Source organism: Micrasema longulum, unplaced genomic scaffold (assembly GCF_059751315.1).
Source record: "Micrasema longulum isolate JH-2025_06_02 unplaced genomic scaffold, ASM5975131v1 h1tg001054l, whole genome shotgun sequence".
Lineage (NCBI taxonomy): Eukaryota > Metazoa > Arthropoda > Insecta > Trichoptera > Brachycentridae > Micrasema > Micrasema longulum.
Window position 1 is genome coordinate 27,761 of NW_028278242.1, and position 19,957 is coordinate 47,717.

At 33.5% G+C, this 19,957-nt stretch overlaps 1 long non-coding RNA gene across 1 annotated transcript; it reads left to right on the forward strand.

Annotated features, from left to right (window-relative positions):
- Positions 1 to 306: 306 nt before the first annotated feature.
- LOC148277298 (uncharacterized) lies at positions 307 to 17,624 on the forward strand. Its single transcript, XR_015823535.1, has 2 exons — positions 307 to 425; positions 17,230 to 17,624. It is a non-coding gene; the product is annotated as an uncharacterized LOC148277298 (long non-coding RNA).
- The last annotated feature ends 2,333 nt before the right edge of the window (positions 17,625 to 19,957 follow it).

The window sequence follows — 19,957 nt, forward strand, 5'->3', positions numbered from 1 at the left end:
TATACTCTTTTCTTATAATATTTTATGGGAAGTATATTATTTTGATTAGCGACACATAATCATTTATAATTTTACTGATCAGTTTTATCACCTTGATATATGCATATAATATGTGGTTACGCGTGAATGTCTACTGCAATTTTTATATTTTGGTTGTCGGATTTACTTTGAAATGTAGGAACCCGAGCAGCCTGGGAGTACCTATCGCATGGCAATAATGTAAAAATTCCATATTCAAAAATAAAACTGAAGGATTTTTTGTTTTTACTTAAAACAATATGTCTACTGTGGACATCGCATGATAAACTGAAAACAACCGCATTTATTTACCCAGTTACAATATTCAAGGATAGCGGATTTAGAAAGGAAAAACCGCCACATTCCCTCATATAATATCAGTGGAGCGAGGGGGACACATCAAACCGGTGAGCCGATTTCCTTTAAATATTAAGTGGCAGTAAACGTCCTTAGCTCTTACGCGGCAGTGATGTCACAAGTCTACATACGATACAAGACTTGATATATCTCTCTTATTTTTTTAATGATGTCATTCTGTTTTTTGTAATCTTCAAATGGACCTTTTCGCACCGGATTCGGAAATTTAAATTTGTACAAATATGCTCGATTTTAATTTTAAAAATATTTATCCTTGCTACGCGAAGAATGCATATCCGTTAATACAGCAATAAATCTGTATGAGAGAGCATGAAGATAGAACTCGTAACAAGGATGAGAGAGACGATGTTTTGAGGCGTGTTTGTGCGTAATTTATTTATTTATTTATTCATATTTTTCGCTTACAAACTATAGTTAATAATAAAAATAATGTGACCTCACTGTGCCGAGGACACTTAACAATATTCTTTTTTCAAATTACGTTTGAGAATAAACAAAGAAGACTAACGTAAAAAAACGTTTTGAAAACAGACATTTTGACAATTTTGAAAACAAGGTATTTATGTACATCTATATTATTTATATTACAAAACACACACTGAAAATAACAAACACCTAACATAAGCTGTACACTTGTGGAGCAGTTGGTTCAATATTGGTATGGGCGAATGAGACGATCCATTTTACTTCTACCTAGCTCCACTATCCATTTTTTTATAGCCTTTTTAAACATTTTCTAGTTACTAATTGTTTTAATAGATAGTGGAAGTAGGTTATAGATTTTAATTGAATAATACTCAAAATCCCTTTGTCCGAAAGTGGTTTTAGTTTATATTTGTTTAAGTTGTCTATGTGTTGAGAATCTAGTGATTATATTATTTGTATGTGATGTATTGTGGGGGTTTTGTCTTTCATTTGAGTAAGAGTAGATTCAGTCAGTTATTGACAGTGATCGGGGACGCAGGCGTGTAAAATTAACGGCGTATTTATGACATTTCATTTATTTTGCTACAACAGTGCTAAATTATATTGTTTTTTAAATTATGGAAAATGAATTATCAAACAGTACGTCTCCACATTTAAAAAAAATAATATTTGAACTTTAAAATATTCTGTTTTTGGCTTATGGTAACACGATTCTACATCACCGAGCGAAGGAATTAAAAAAAATGAATTAATGAATTAATTTTTTATTTGTGGTGTATCAATGCAGTGCCCTATGCACCACTGGGTGCGGATAGGAAAATTATGACAAATATATCAAATTACACGCTGGGTAATTATCACCATTCAGGCCGTATTTAAATATCCATACCTCCTTAATTCCTTCATTTGCATCTATTGTAGGAGAAATACCAATGAATTATTCTACTACAAGGATATGCTTTTTTCATTTTAATAAGCGCCCTAGTAAAAATAGTGTTTAATTAGATTTGCTTACAGGCTAGTTGTATGTATTTTATGTGATTAAATGTCTTTTTGTCGTTTTGTTTATTTCTATGGAATGAATTCGATTTTGGTGGTTACGCTGTTTTGCGTATTGCGTTCAAAAGTGATGACTGACTAAAAAAATACAGATAAAAAAGCAAGTGACACAGTTTTAAGATGGTGATAAAGTAAACAGTGGTAACGTCAGCAAGTCCCAATTTTTACAGCGGCGAAATATTCATATTTTCCTTCTCGCACCAATTTCGATGTTCGCTATCTTCGCCATAAACATCACATAATATTTCTAGTCAAGTTGTCATGCCGAAAAATGATGCCGTTTTTGTCCCAAGAAAAATAAAAGGCACAAAAGCGCTCCATGAAACGCAGTTCAGTCAATAGATAAATATTATTTTTACGTGGGTATGTTATCGCTCGGTGTTGCCAACACAGCGGAAGTGTCAAATCAAATCGAAACTTCGAACTGACAGCTGAACGTCAATCATTCTCAGTTCCAAATTTAATTTGATTTTCGAGCACGTATTGAAAATTTTCTGTTAATTTAGGTAGGTATAAAATTTACTTATAAATTATTTTCTTTAAAATCAGTTCACCCATATTATTTATTTGTTCTTTTTTTGTATTTATTCATTTATTTTACGCTTTATATACATTAAAGAACGGGTTTATTGCTTAAGGGTGATTTCATTTCAATCAGAAGTATATGGCTATATTATTTGTATATTAATACAGTCTTATAATTTTATATAAAGCTTGAAACAAAAATAAACTAAAAATCAACACTTTACTATGAAAAGATGGGGGGGGGGGTGGAGGAAAAAAGGAGAAAAGGAGAAAGAAAAACATTTCAATCTTGATTTAAATGTAAATAAAGAAGGGTGCGTCTCTGAGATAAGTAAGTAAGTAATTATTCTATAATCTAGCAGCTAGTCTGTGAAACAGGAGGAAAAAAAATAGAGTGGTGAATGTGTATTAAAATCTTACATACTACTTATGGAAACGTCCGTGGTGTAGTGGTTAAAACGCTTGACTTATGCACGGAAAGTTCCGGGTTCGATTCCCGGGAGAACTAAAAAAACAAATATGATTTTTCTCAAGCCTGGGTGTTCTGTGTTGTAATTCACCACTGTTATTGCGTCTTCTGACCTGTTGTGATGCATTAAAAAAAATAAAAAAATAGCACAAACATTATTTCCAAAAAAAATATTTACCCTAATAGGTACAAGATGTTTTTCCAACCGTGATGAAGCTGTTGAAAATATAATGATCCAGGCATTTTTAGAGCTTATGAACCGTCATCAGCAGGGTTATGTACGAGTATCATTTTACAAACCATGTTTCATTTACCACTCTGTTTTTGGTTCTCTTTTTTTTATTTGAGTTTCAAGTTGTTTTAATTAGTTTTGTTTCTGTGCAAGAAATCGGTGGTGAAATTATAGTGGAAAAGTTGAACGTGTGAGTACGTGTTTTAGGTAAGAAAAATAATGATAAATGGGCGTCGAATGAGGCGGGAAAATGATAAATCCGCGGAGAAAACAAAGAACGCCTCCCAGTGGCATGACAAATCACATTATGCAATCAATTTGCTGATGATTCGGCGGTTTTTAAGCGCGTTTAAATCCTAATAAAGCCTACGGAACTCGAGAGACTTTGTTAACGAATTTACGCATTGTTAGCCGAACCTTGATTGTCCCCTCCCACCACGGCCACCAGTCGCTAAATATTATATTATACAAGTATAAATAATCGTTTACGCTTGTGATGCGCATAACCGATTGGTGGGGATAATCGATTAATTTCAACCAGTTATAAGAATATAGGATCGATACATCTATAATAGGTTATATTAAAATAATGTAAATTAATGCCTCGACACGGGTTATGCTCAGTGAGGTGCTCATATAGAAAAGAAAAAATATAAAGTTTTATGTGAAATAAATCAAATAAAAAAAATAAAAAGATCAACGTGAATAAATCTGTAGTAATGTAAATAACGGAAGCAATAGACACCATAAGTAATAAAATGCTTTTACAGTTTGTATTTTCTTAACATTTTTTAACTTACTTGATTATTTCTTCTTTGTCTTCTTGGAGATCTGGCGATCTCTGCTTCGACTACTCAGTCTCCCGTGATGAATGATGCCAATAAGCCCGCCAATGTTAAAATAACATTATGTACAAAAAATCCTTCCATCGCTAAGGGGGTCTCATAAGTGGGCGCCGTCCGGAAGGCAAATTATTAGCTGCTGTGGGCACCAGTCTATAGCTGCTCATTATTTTTATGTGGCCTCTCCAGTATCTTCTACGGGATTTACTCCAGTCCACTAAATCGTTAATTTAGCACTTTTATTTTTAGAATATGTTTATGTTTTTACTTTTTTTCATTTTTGTATATTTTATTTGTTTTTAGTATGACTGTAATAAATTGCTAGTGGTAATAGGTCCGCAATTTAACCGTGTATGCTTGCGTTATATCAAAGATTTTTTTTGTTGTATTTATCACATTGTACATATTATAGTTAATAATTATAATTATTACCCCTGCTCATACCCGATTGCATAGGTCACTGCATTTGTGCACCAAATGCTGCGTGTCTCAATCATCTATTAAATTGAAATTAAGGGAAGGTGATCAACCTTACGCTTCAGGTGCCAGAACAGGAACATGAAATAATACAGCGTATTACCATCAGGGTAATTCTGTCACAATTTCGTTTCTTCGTTCGTCGTTCGCCGTTCGTCGTTCGTCGTTCATTCGTTTGTCATATATCTATCTCACTGTAACGCATATAAAATCATATTTCGCTCTCGATCCCTCTCATATGATACGAATGAATTTACGAAACAAATTGGTAACAAAATAAGGCCACAGCTTTCTAATCAATATATCTGTGTCGTGCGTCTAAAAGAGCCAATGTCAGTTTTTTTTTTTAATACCAACATTTTGTAGTAAATTTCAATAAAAAAATACATATTTGACTTTTTCGTGTACATTTTCATTATGTGGTAATGTTTTAAATTACATTAGTTATCAAACATATAAAACAGTTCGAAATGCATGAAAAATATCTCTTCTCCGAAATTTCAATTTACAATGTTGGTCCTATTAGATCTAAGCCACAGATATTATGTCGAGCGTCCCTGGAATCGAATCCAGGGTCTGGAGCCAGGTAGGCAAACGCGCTAACCACTACACTACAAGACGGACTTATTTCCACTCGATTCGCGTAATTGGGATTTTTACCTGTTATCGATTAACAGTTTGGCTATATTTTCTAATTCAAAATTAAAAGCTGGTGCGTTTATTTTTTCGGTTATAAAATAAGTATCGTCTTTTTTGGTTAACTCTGTGTAGTTTGGATTTCTTCGGACGTTTCGGCTGCTGTTGCAGGAGCTATCTTCGGGGTAAAATTTGTACCACGTCTCCACGTTCACGACACTATTATTCCTACTTTTGACATGTCTCTTCAAATATTTGTTGGATTTGATCTGCCATGTCTTTCTTGGTCTTCCTCGTTTTCCGCATCCATCAACATTCGCACCGTCGATCCTTTCATCCGTTCTTCCGCTGTCCATTCGCTGTACATGTCCAAACCAACGCAGCGCCCCTTTCTTGATTTTGTCGATAATGCTTGTCTCAGCCTTAGTGCACGAATCTCGACCTGTGCACCTATCATAAATTGATTTACGACACATTCGCCAGAGAGATTGCATTCAACTTACTTTCACTATTATTTTTCCGATTCCGTATTTCATTTCCATACATTAGGGTGGGCACCAGAACTACATTGCGAACTGCATGTTTTGCCTCCTGCGATGAACATTTTTTGATTTCCACCGCAAAATACTGATTCTTTAGTATTTTGAAAATAAGACACATTGTAATTTTTAACACATAAGAGTTTTATTTTTAATAATACTACTAGTTTCGGGTATTCTGAATTACCCATCATCAGGTATACATATAAACCAAACTAAAATTTATACACAGATTAGTACTTACTGTACTGATAGGGTCGGTTGGGTGAGGCAAGGCAGTGTGAGGTGGAGGGGGTGGGATTTTCCAAATTATGGGGATATTGATAGCAGGGGTGAAGATTTTTGGAATAAAATATTATTGGTAAAAAAGATTTCAATATTTTCTAAGTTATTCTTTATAATACCTTTATTTGTGACAGAATTTAAAAAAAAATTCTGCGCGAGTGAAAAGAATGGTTTGTATCTATAATATGGTTTGCGAATTCAAAAAAAATATTGCTTGAAAGTCCACGGTGATATTCGTTAACTATGACTTTTATATTTCTCGGAGTTTGGAGATATATTTACTATTACAATCTCCACACGTAATTTCATACACGCCGCATTATTCTAAAAGTTCTATTATCGATTTGGAGTTATCAAGTATTTTCCCTAATTTGTTGTTGTATGGAACGCAGGTTGGATATTGTTATAATATTGCAAATTCTCATGTTATAATTCCAAATCACGGCGTAGCGAGATTAGAGACTTGGGAGTTATTGTTGATAGTAGATTGCTGTTTGGGTCTCACATAAATTCTATTGTTGAAAGCTTACTAAAAGCGAGACTTCATTTCAAGAATTTCCAAACCCTTTAAAAAACAAAGCACATTGTAAACTTTTGTACGCAGTAACATGACGGACGAGCAACTAATGGTGCCGAAATTGCAAATCTTTTTCCAACTCATTTTTCGTCCGTTTTTCCTAATAATAATTCCTCATGCTGCGCTATCCCATTACACTATTCAAATACTATAGATTTAAACAGTTGCACAATTTCTAATAATGATGTTTTCCGTTCTATGAACAAATTAACTAATGAAAAGACCACTGGGCCTGATGGTATTCCAGATTTATTATTAAAAAATTGTAGCTACACTCTCTCTAAACCAATTTCATTCATGTTTAATCTCTCTCTGTCATCTGGTGAGTTTCCATCCTTATGGAAGATAAGTTATATAAGGCCTATATTTAAATCAGGCAATAAATCTGATGTTAGCAATTATAGGCCTATTTCAACATTATCTTGTATCCCTAAAATGTTTGAAGCTATAATTGCTAGCAAAATCACGCCCATGTTTAAGAATATACTGATTGATGAACAGCATGGATTTAGATCTGCCAAATCAACCACCTCTAACCTGGTAGATTATACCCAGGTTATTGTCAAAGCACTCGAAAATGGTCAGCAAATTGACGTTCCTTATACAGATTTTTCTAAGGCATTTGACAAAGTAGATTATAAAATTCTCATGTATAAATTACATTCCTTAGGAATAAGAGATCCATTGCTCTCATTTATTAAATCGTATCTATTTGGTAGGATACAAAATGTTCGGATAAATAACTATTTATCAACCAGTATTGATGTTACATATGGTGTACCTCAGGGTGCTCATTTGGCACCCCTGCTTTTCAATTTGTTTATTAATGATGTTGCTAAATCATTCTCTTACTCTTGTTTTTGGCTCTTCGTGGACGACAACAAAATTCTCAAAATAATTCAAACTTTACAAGACTGCTTTCTTCTTTAATCAGACATTAACTCTTTTAACTGATGGTGTAAAGTCAATAAATTAGAACTAAATATTAAAAAATGCAAAATAATGTCATTTCATAGAACAAAACAACCAATTTCCTTGGAGTACCTATTAGAAAACTCCAACATTGATGTAGTTGAGTCCATCAGAGATTTGTAATTTGTTTTGGACTATAAACTGACATACAACGAGCATATAGATAATACAGTAAATAAATCACTGAATGTACTTGGCTTCATTAACAGAATATCCTCTGATTTTACTAATGTCCGTACAATCAAAACTCTTTATTGCTCAACTGTTCGCCCTCTTCTAGAATATGCCTCCGTGGTCTGGTCTCCATTCTATGTCAATCGCATAAATCACATTGAATCAGTCCAACATCGCTTGCTTCGAAAAATATCGTGGGTGCTTGGACTAGAGAGAGATAATTATTCGTATGCTGAAATAGAATCAATGTTAAATATTTCTAGTCTACAAAAACGTAGACCTAATATTGACTCCATATATATGTTCGGCATACTAAATGGTATAATCGATGTTCCATCATTACTGGGACAAGTAAAATTCAATATTCCGACTTGTAGATTGAGAAACAATGAAGTACTTTTCATCGATCAGCATAGAACAAACTATGGCCTAAATTCTCCAATGACCCGCCTTTGTCGTATTGTTAACTCAAGACAAGATCTGGTCTTTTTTGGTTTAAGTTTACAACGATTTAAACGAGCACTAAAAAAATAGTCCAGATCTTGTCTCGATGTCCCTTATGATTGTCAATGCTTTTTTTCTTTTTTTAAAAATGTTTTAAACAATTCTTTTATTGTAATATTTAAACCTTATAAAATAGACGCACTATATCTGAATTATGCTATTTATATAAATTATTAAATAATAAAACAGACTCTTTTAACCTAATCTCCAAATTTAATCTTAATGCCCCATTTCGCGTGATAAGAAATAAAAGTATTTATTCCATCTGCCAGTCTGTAGTTCTAACAATGTACAAAACTCTTTCCTTTATCGTTCTTGCTCTAACTGGAATGCTTTATTTTCATATATTGATATATTTAACACGCCCCTTAATTTATTTAAAAATCAATTAAGACTGATTGTTTCTGGCTGCGATACGATCCCACTTGCTATTTAATGATGCTCACACTTACACACACCTGAACACTTACTCCCACACAATTACACACAATCACACCTCTACACTTACACTCATACGAATACACATAAACACACCCTTTTGTTGTACCACAATTTAATATGAATGATTTTTATTTAGAAACTTTGCTGGTCTGTCCTTAAACCGTATCTTTTTTATGTTATTATATCATTGTGGACTGTTTGTTTCTGTAAAATTAATAATAAAAATTACGAAGTATTTTATTTCAAATAAATTCAATATATATTTCCACTAAGTAAATGCTGAAACAATCAATAATATAATTAATTCTTTAGTCTACACAAGTGCGTGGGCCGACTGATCTCTATTTCGACGCAGCTATAGTTTCCTCACTCAGTTACCTACATCCCCTTTCTCTCTTTGAAACGGATAAATCACGATGGAATTGTAATTAAAATAAGGCCTTATAAACGTCTTACCCCGATTAAAATAATTTCCCCCATTAAGCGCTCGTGGGGTCGAGAACTCTCAAATTTCAAACTTAATTATCTTTCATTGTGCTGGAACGACGGACATTTAGCATACAATATCCTTACATTTGGACACCTTCCTTTTCCTTTATCACCAAGTTTTATGACAGTCCTGACCTTAGCCCCGCCCTGTTGACAACCCTAATTTGAAATTACCTGCCGCCTAGAGCCTGACCCGGGAGAGATCAACCCGAGAACGGCTACCTAATTTCTATACTAGTTTCGTGTTACATGGATTACCTTACACCCCGACGCGTTTGAATGAAACTAACAATTTTTATCTGATTTCAGACACCTTGTTTAATTTACGAGAGACATAATTTTCATTAAACAAATCACAACAGAGATAGAAAATATTTTAATGAATGAAATTTGGGAAGTATGGGGTTTATGACATTTCATTGGCAGGTTAAGGTGGCCACATTACACACTTTATAACACTCGTCAATTTACCCGTTTTTTTTTTAAGGAATATCCTGCTAAGCCTCTATCTTGAGGCTTGTCAGCAGGTGGGATAGAGGGAATATGGAAAGAGGTAATAAAAAATACCCTACAACACCCAGACCAATTGAGAAAAATATCTTTCTAGGATTTTTTTCTTGCAACTGGCGGGAATGGAACCCGCGACGCCAGTTTCTCAGTTGGCCGTCTTACTTACTACGCCATGGCGCCTGTTTGAATTTGCATGTTTTTTAAATTCTTCCATCTGTTGATTTTTTGAAATTAATGAGCTGAAACCTTTATTTTCGAAGAGATTCATATGATCGAATTATTTAGCTTAGTAGTAATAATGCCTGAAAACATTTTTACGTACACACTTACGCATATTAATTAATTTACTTTATTTATTATTGTTCACAAACAATACATAGGACATTGGAAAAATAATTACAATTTTCTATGTTAAGATATTGTTCATCAATTATATGTGAACACAACATGCACAAATAAGAAAAAAAATTGTTACCATAACTTATGAAAGTTATTACAAATTATTTTACATAATCAACTAACACAAGGGACTTTTTGATTTTATAATTTACGTTACAGTTCTACTGTATTTATTTAAACCTTTGTGTGTGCAGATGGGTGAAAAATACAGTTCTGAGTTAAAATAAATAAATAAGTACCCTGGACGATCGTTTTTGGTTCGATGGCTACTCTCAGGTAATAATTCTAAAAAAGGAAATCGAGTGAAGAAATGTCCGCCTCGTGGTTAAGTGGTGGTATCGTGTTCACCTACATTGATCCTGAGTTTGATTCCCGGAGGGTCAACATAAAATGATTGTTTAGAAACTGAAATATTTCTTTGTCCCTGGATTGGCAGGTAAAATCCAGAATTTGTCTGCAATGATTTGGACATTCCCAAAATACTGTAAGAAACATTTATCTCGGAATTCTTGCAGTATTGAGTTTTTATTGATCTTGTTGATGAAAATCAATAAAATAATAAATATTCCAGTTTTTTTTTGTTTTTATCATCGTCATTCTCTTTACGCACCTAATGGTGCATATGGCACTGCATTTGTACTCCAATCTCAGCGTATTAAGATCATTTTTGTTACATGAATGTAACGTGATCAGTTTTTCGCTTCAGGTCCCAGTCTAGGGACTACGACATGTTTAAGTGTAAAAACACCCTTTTAATTAATATTTCACATCAACCATGTCGGAAATCGAGCCCGAGACCTCTTGCATGGTAGAAAAATGCGCTGACCATCACACTACGAGGCCCGTTAGTATAATTTGTTTGTAATTTACTCAAATATTTTTATTTTGGGGGGCATTTTTCATGAGTTGTAAATAACTCATTATCAGAAAATAGGAATTAAGTTAGGTTAGAGCGGAGTTCGAACCTTGTACCTCTGATATAGTTGAATAATACCCGCATCGAGTCGGTGACACTACCCACGGGGCCATAACCCGATTCAATACAATTTTAATTTTAAATGCTTTAATAATTTCATCTTCGTACTTTATTCAATCACTAATTTTATCTAGTTGAATCCGTAAATAAATTGTTATAAATTTCTTGTAAAAAATATCGTCTCTTTGTTAGTGTGATTTTTCTAATGCGCATTTTTCATTTTTCTACTACCAAGGGTTAAACATAACGGGGCCAACTGAAACCATGTTTTAGTACTGTTTTATGAGTTTGCTTTCCGTACATTTACTTGGTACAGACATCATAAGAAGTATATTTTGACGGTTACGTTAAGTATGAACGTACTAAGTATATAATATAATACTTGGTTATTACACCCCTCGAGAACGACTGTAAACTAAGGGATGTGATAAGAAGTCAACTCTTGTTTTATTCCGGTATAATTATTTCTGAAGTATAATCACCAGTCATAAGAAGTAACAGGGTGGAATGTACCGTACCAAATGAAAACAGAATATGTTAAAAGCCAGCTACAAAAAATTACGCTTAACAAAAGTTAAAGTAAAAAAATAACGATGTACTTATAATTTTCCTTCTTTTTAAAAACACGTTTAATTGGAAAATTCTTTTCAGGCGTTGCCTAATACGTGAAATTATTCAGTCAGATGGATCTCTTTACAACAATAAAGGTTTCAGCTCTTCACTAAAATCAGCAAATGGAAGAAATTAAGAAATATGGATATATAAACATAGGCAAAATGGTGAATGTTACACAGTGTGTAAAGTGGCAACTTAAACCAGCCAACGACAGATCATAAGCCCTGTAAATGCCTAGACTTTCATATTCCCTTTCTAAGGTATTCTCCATCCCCGTTGTAATTTGTTCAATATGCTTGATTTTATTTTGTACGAATATGCTGTACATCGGTCGATTATAGCGTTTTATAAGCGTTCGTAGCGAAACCATTACAACCAGTCCATTAAATAATGGGTTGATAATTACTATCCGATTTTGGCCGGTCAAATGCATTACGATCGGTTATCTTCAGCGCCGCTGCCGTATTCGACCCGTACAGATGTTTTGACACATCGGGGTCTAGTCGGCAGGATACTTCCCCACTCGCCTTCAATTTCTATAACATTTGTGATTAAATTCATTTTTATTATCATGGGTGGTCTCGTTACTCAATAATTTAATTATAAATATGTAAAAAAAACCGCAAACCGCAAAAAAAAAACTTCCTGTTTTTAATGTATTTATATTAATAAATAAGTATGATCACATCAACAAGCGGTGGTGTTTATTTACATTTATAGATAATATAATACTATTTTATCAATAAAACTTAATATAAAAAATACACATGACAAAAAATGGATAAATCTAAAATGCATTTTACTAAATTATTCATCATCCTTGTTCAATGGTGAGCATAGGCCTCCCCCTTTAGTCTCCATATCTCCCTATCCTGAGCCAACCGCATCTAACTACTGCCTGCAACTCGTCTTATGTCATCAGACCACCTTGTCTGAGGCCTGCCGACACTTCTTCTACCCGTTCTGGGTCGCCATTCCAGGACTTTTTTGGTCCATCTAGAGACTGTGATTCTGACTATATGACCAGCTCAGCTCCATTTCTGGTTGGCAGCCCTATGGACCACATCAGTGACCTTTGTTCTCGCTCTAATTCATGTATTGGTTTTTCTGTCTCAACGAAATACCCAGCATTTTCCTTTCCATGGCGCTCTGTGTCACTGATAATTTGTGTAAAAATTTTTTTCGTGAACACAAAAGTTTCACAGCCATATGTCAGTACAGGGAGATCACAAGCATCAAAAAGTTTCTTCTTTAAGTAATGTGAATACTTCGGAGATTTTAGGATATATGAGAGCTTACCAAAGGCGGCCCATGCTCAACCTCGCCTTCTTTCTATTTCTACCTCTTGATTATCTTTCCTGAGCGTTATTTCGTGTCCTAGGTAAATATTACTTTCAATATTTTCAATAATTTGTCCATTTACTAAGATGTTACATGATTGGTTTGCACCACTCATTACTTTAGTTTTAGAAGCATTCATTTTCAAGCCTATTTTCAGGGATGCTATATGAACTTCGTTTATCATGTTTTCGAGTTCTTTCTCATCTTTAGCAAATAGGACTATATTATTTGCGAATCTGAGATTGCTAATAAGTTCGCCGTTGATGTTAATACCCTTTTCGTTCCAGTCAAACGTTTTGAAGACATCTTCCAGAGCAAGTGTAAGTAATTTTGGATATATTGTATCGCCCTGTATTACTCCTCTTCTTATGCGGAACTTTTCGCTTGGTTTATGGAGCTGTACAATAGAGGTGGCTTTATTGTATATGTTTTTAAGTGATTTTGGCTCTTAGGAACAAGAATAAAAAATTCAAAAATATACCCTTCAGTAAACGATTAAAAAAAAGCATACCCACGAAAAAACATAATATATTTTTTTTGTAGTTGCAAATTATTTGTACCTTGCTTTTGTTATGTGCAAGGTTTTATCGAATATACTTATCTTTAAATTATACTCCGTTGACTTCAACATTTTTCACCGTAGACTTACAATATTAAAAATAAAGCAGAATCAGAATAAACAAAATAATTCTAGAAATATTACATTAACAAATAATAAAAAATAAAAAATCGTAAAAGATGGACACAAAAAACAAAAGGAGCTAGATACCACCATTGAATAACTTGGCCTGCTTGATCGTCCCTGTAATGAATCGAACAGTCTCTCTTCGTGTATCATTACAGTTCAGGAGCTCAGCTAGGTTATTAGTCGCAGCGATCCGAGTGTTTATTTTGCATTCAAGCTCCCACCTCGGCCTATCAAACATTAGACAGTATATAAGAAGATGCAGCCCAAAGCGATGCAGATATTCCCTCATGCATCCATGTCCCGAGAGAGCCTGAGTTAATTCATATGTAGGCGTTTCATGCTTCCAAAATGTTTTGTCAAAACAATGTGAGATGTTTAAAATCAGTATGAAAGAGTTATGTGACAATAAAATATCATTACCGTCTAAATTAACCGTAAACATAACATGAAATTTTGGGCCAAAAGTAAAGAGGGACATTTAATTAGACTTGTTATTTAGATTTGGCAAATAACATTTTAAAAAACACATATTTTTATTATTTGTCTTTAAGAATTTGATCAGAAGTAAATAATTATCCAAATCATTCTGGGCGAGTAAAAGTTTTACGTTAAGAGGGAGCGTATTATATTATTTACAAATATTTTGAAGGAATTCGCTTCTGTCGTAGAGGGGGCTAAAAACCAGATGATCTAATGCAGGGGTGCTCAAACGGTCGATCGCGATCGACCAGTCGATCGCGATCGACCGTGCGGAAAGCTAATATCTATATATGCTACGGTACACCCTACCTAGGTAGGTAGGGTGTATCGTGTACCCTGCATCACACATACTTGCAGCCTCTCAAGTCGATCGTAAGTAGTCTAAAAATATTGAGGTAGATCGCCAGCAGTTCAAGTTTGAGCATCCCTGATCTAATGTCTCATCGTCATTTTCACAAAGACACCTATTCTCGATAAGTGCGAGGCAACAAGACAATGTCCTATTCTCATTCTTGATATTAATATTATTTACCTTATATTTTTACATAATGTTAAGACTTAAGATTCAAGAGAGAATTAAAGAAAAGCTTCCTGTTGATAGTGAAAGTTTTTATTGGAATAAAGAATAAAAAACAAATAAATAAAACTTACTGGTACAATATTTTTAAAATTATTTTTTTCTATTAAGTTTTTTTTATTTTTTATGATGCATTTAATATATTAAAAAAATATATACCGATTTGAACTTTTTAGTAATGTAATAATTTACACCTACTTTTGTTGCAATTGAGACGAAAAACACTTTTGAGGAGGGAACATGAAAGTCTAGGCATTTACAAGGCTTATTACCTGTCATCGGCTGGTTTAAGTGGCCACTTTACACACTGTATAACATTCACCATTCTGTCCCTGTTTAAACATCCACATTTCCACAATTCATCCATCTGTTGACATTTATGAAGTAATGGAGATAAAACTATTATTACGTGGGCGAGATTTATCCGGCTGAACCGATTCACCTACTAGGCAACGCTTGAAAACAATTTTCCTATTTTTGTACTTCTTCATATACCTGGTAGTTAATTTATTAATGTTTTGAGTATGTCCAAATGTTTGCAGACAGGTTTGCAAACGGGCTGGTTATAAGCTCTGTTAATGCTTGGACTTCCACATTCCCTTCTCAAATATGATTTTCCTCTCTGTTGCAATGATTTAGATATATTGTATACACAATACGTGTAAGTTGCGAGAAGCCTGATACGGCTGGCTCCTTCATTTGGGTTTTGCTTTGTAATTCACGCGTCCTTGTTATTGTATTGAACTTGATATAATTATCATAAAGCGGTTATCAGAGTTTTTACTCATTAAATGCAAGTTCATAATCTAACCTTAAATATTCTGAACACTTGAGCCTGGAGTTTTTACGGCCAAGGGTTTTACAATAGCTCCATAGAGAGGAAATCCAGCCCGTCTGCAAACATTTGGACATACTCAAAATATTATTGTAATAATGTACGTCTTATCTCTTGGATAATGAAACCGATGCGATGAAATTAAAACATAAAAATATTCCGTTTTTAATTCTCTTTGGCGGTGTCCACATACACGGAAAATTTGCTTGTTGCCGAACGAGAAAAGCTGTCCGGAAGAACTCTCTTTAATCTGGTAGCCTTAGCATCTTTGAGATGAAAGAAGGTAATCCAGAAGTATATAATATTCATTTCATTGGATTGAGAAAATAGAGAGTGAATTCGTCACTGACTGGGATTAAATTAATAGGATCAATATTCGTCGAAATGATTACAAAACTTTTTAAAAGCCTTGAAATTCTTTTTGGAAGCCAACAGATCTGTATATCTGACCGGACCTATAACAGGGCCACGAATAGTAGCAAGAAGAAACACGATTGTTAAAAGTATTTTAAAAACTACAGTACTTGTATTTTTATTTTCTGCTTCTGTAAATAAAAAGCAGAACCATTTTTTCTATTTTTGCACGAGACCTTATTTTTAAATTAGCCATCCAAAATATTCTCACGTCTCTTAAGTTCCGGATTTATTGTATTTTCTGTGTCGATATTTATGCGATATTGGATATTCTTTGCAAAAGTGGAAAGTGTAAAAGATTTCACTTAAGGGCGACATTCATATTCCTCGGTGATCGCGGATATAAATCAAAAGTGTCACTTTAATTTACGGAGGAGATAAACTAGCTTCTTACACCATTTCATTTTCAAGTATCTGTTTCAATGAATTGAAAATGATTAGTAATTTATTCGGGTAACGCGTCAAAACTTGTGTAATAGTATTATTATAAACCTGTTATATTAATGTTATAGTTCCCTGGGGGGCGATTACAATCGGAAGATACGGAAGTCATACCTTCAACATGACAGTAAAGTTGAAGATGAATTAATTCTCTCGAGCAATTACGATTTTGTTTTTTTATTTTTTTTATTTGTTTATTTTCGATACACATATTATTTACAAAGAAATATAATTACAAAAATACACTTTAAAAAAATACATCTTAAAATTAAGCTATAACATGAATTGGAAAAAATGCCCACAAAGACTTCAGCGTCTGAGCGTGGGCTATTCCTTTTTTATTTAGTAAAAGTTTATGGCACATATGAAAAAAAGAAAAAAAAAACTAAATTAACAAACACTGATATTACGAAAACATGATTTATTTGCAGAATGCGTTTATTTTTTAATTTTAATAATTTTTTAAAGAATGTGTCTATCTGTTCCTTCCATGCTGATCTATGACCTTAAACCTACTTTAAAATGTACCAGTGATTTGAAGTTTTGTAGTTCCTTGGTTAAAAAAAATGAAGGATCTTGGACCAACATGTGAGGAGAGCCTCTGTGCGAACTCAGTTCTACATCATAGAACTGACAGTACACTGTCGGATCCATTACTAATACGATTTAAATTTTTACTAAACAATTCCCTATTCAAATAAACATATTTTATGCACTGAAATATGTATAATTTTCTAAACCTAAGTCGATAATTACATTATCGACGCGGTATTTTCGAGATTCGAAGTAAGAATATTAATTTCCTTCAAGGGCACTCAGTACCACACGGCACAAATATGTACGCATGTGACAAAAATCAAGTTAAAGCGAGCATTTTTAACTTTAATTGCTAATTTTAAATCGTTTTGAGACGGGTACTACTCATCACAGGAGCCTACATAAAGTAAAGAAGAGCGTCACGAAATTTTACACGTTGCTATCAAGTCAAGAATACTCGATGAAGGCCGTATTACAATCGGTAGTTAACATTTATCTTCAATTTTATCTACAAAGTAATTAAGTTTTCTGCATGAAAAATGAAGTACGCACACGATTTTTATTTAAATATGTTGAATTAGAGATTACCAACGACAAAACGTTAATTTTTTGTACAAATATACACATTTTCGTTCATAAATATCGATTTTACTTCATTCCGCCTCGGTATAAAAGCATACCGAATGCTTGGCTTCATTTTAAGAACTTCCAAACCCTTTAAAAAACCATATACATAGAAAACTTTAAACAACACTTTTGTACGCAGTAATTTAAAGTTTGCATCCGTTGTGTGGAGCCCACAATACATAACAAACATTGAAAGGATTGAAAATGTTCAACGAAAAATTTTAAAATACCTAAATTATAAAAACAATAAAACGCTGTGCACTTACAGACAATCTGCTAAACAAAATGGATTTTTTACCCTTGAAAATGGACGCACTATATCTGAATTATGTTGTTTAAAAAAATTATTAAATATTAAAGTAGACTCTTTCAACTGACTCTCCAAAATTAATCTCATTGTCCCCTTTCGCGTGACAAGAAAGAGGTATTTATTTCATCTGCCAGTCTGTAGTACTAACTATGCACAACACTCTTTCCTCTATCATTCTTGCTCAAACTAAAATGCATTTTTTTCATCTATTGATATATATTTAACATACCCCTTTATTTATTTAAAAATAAATTAAGACTGATTCTTTCTGGCTGCAATACGCTCCCACTTGCTATTTAATTATGCTCACGCTTACACACACCTGAACACTTACTCCCACACAATTACACACAATCACACCTCTACACTTACACTCATACAAATACACACAAACACACCTTTTTATTGTATTACAATTTAATATGTATGATTTTTATTTAGAAACGTTTCTGGTCTGTCTTTAAACCGTATGTTTTTTATGTTAATATATCATTGTCCACTGTTTGTTTCTGTAAAATAAATAAATATGTAACGATAAAGATAGCGTTTGCAATCGCGGCCCATGAACTGTGGTTCCTTTTCATACACTGAATTGTATTATTCTTCCACCTGGACATGAGAACGAATAAAAAGTACCCTAAAGTTATTATTTTTAAATTAGATACTTCAATATGTAATCACGCACTACGAATACCTGAAATACGAATATATGAAATGGATCAAAATCAATGTAAATATTGGGGAGAAATGTATCCATACGTAACTTTAAAAAAGAAAATATAAAAATATGCCACTAGAAAAACGCGACATGTTTGGCATTGATAGTTGTGACGTCAAGATTTGTAACGATGTTCTGTAAATTTTTTAATTGTTTTAAACAAAGAAAACGAACATGAATCGTAACGTAATAGGGGCTGATTTTTTTGCTACTAAAATGTAGCATTTTTTTTATTGCTATGACACTATTTCATAGACCCTTATTACTTTAAAAAGGAAAATAAACATGATTTTTCCCTATTAAATTTTTACATATTTTTTTTCATTATCTACGTAGTTGTATAGTCAATATTAAAAAAAACTTAACACGAGTATTTTATTATGTATCTGTAGCATAAAGGACAGAAAACAAGAAATACAATACATCTTAACTTCTGTTATTTATTGTTTCCGCATTTACTTTGTGGAAAAACATCTTGAATTTATTTAAAAATAAACACTTTTTAATTTTTACCACATTTGATTCAAAATACCTGCAACAAGTTGTGTTATAATTATCTAATGTGGTAAACATTACACCATTTCAAATACATTCAAACTTGTATTTTAAACAGATAAAGAAGTCGTTATTGATACGGAAGTTAATTAATTTTACTGCAAAAAAATCAATGGAATAATTTCACCAGTGACAAAGAATATGCAAATGATTTGGCGAGAAGCAAAATCATATCAAAAGATTCTCTATCGGATGATTTATTAGAATTGCTTTTACGAAGATCTCTCCCAAATTACGTTTTCACCTGGAGAAGAAATTCAGGCAGGTACGGAAGATTGCCTTACTTTGGTACATTCGAAATTAAGGTCGGCACCATTTGACCTCAGTTTTAGGTGATCCTACGCGCATGCTTGTACACTTACATTTAAAAGTATGACTGTGCGTATACAACATAATATTTACATGAGCGTAAATAACACGAATCATATGTTTACAAAACTAGTCTCATACTTTTTTCATCATTTGATTTCCGTACTATAAAAGAGCGTCGAATTGAAGAAATGTTAAAATCACGATATTTCATTAATGTTTAATTATTCCATGTCACAAAGATCCTCCAAGTATCTCTGTCAGCTGCCAGCTTCTCTGCATCTTCCCAAGTCAGGTTCGTGTCCCGTAGTTCTGACACGAACTGCCGACAAACAGTCGGCAGTGGACGTCCAAGGCGTCGAGAACCGGATGCCACTCAGGAGGCATCCGCAGCACATGGTCAAGCCAACAGTTATCACCGTAGTTTGTTGCGTCCGTTCTCTTGTAACTTCATTCCTCGCAAAGTCAAACCACTGAACACCCAAGGAACACCCAAGATTCTTCAGAGACACCTATTCTCAAAACTCGGGATTTTGCAGCTTTGGGCCCTCGTGAGGTGCCACGATCGCATCCGCAGAAGAG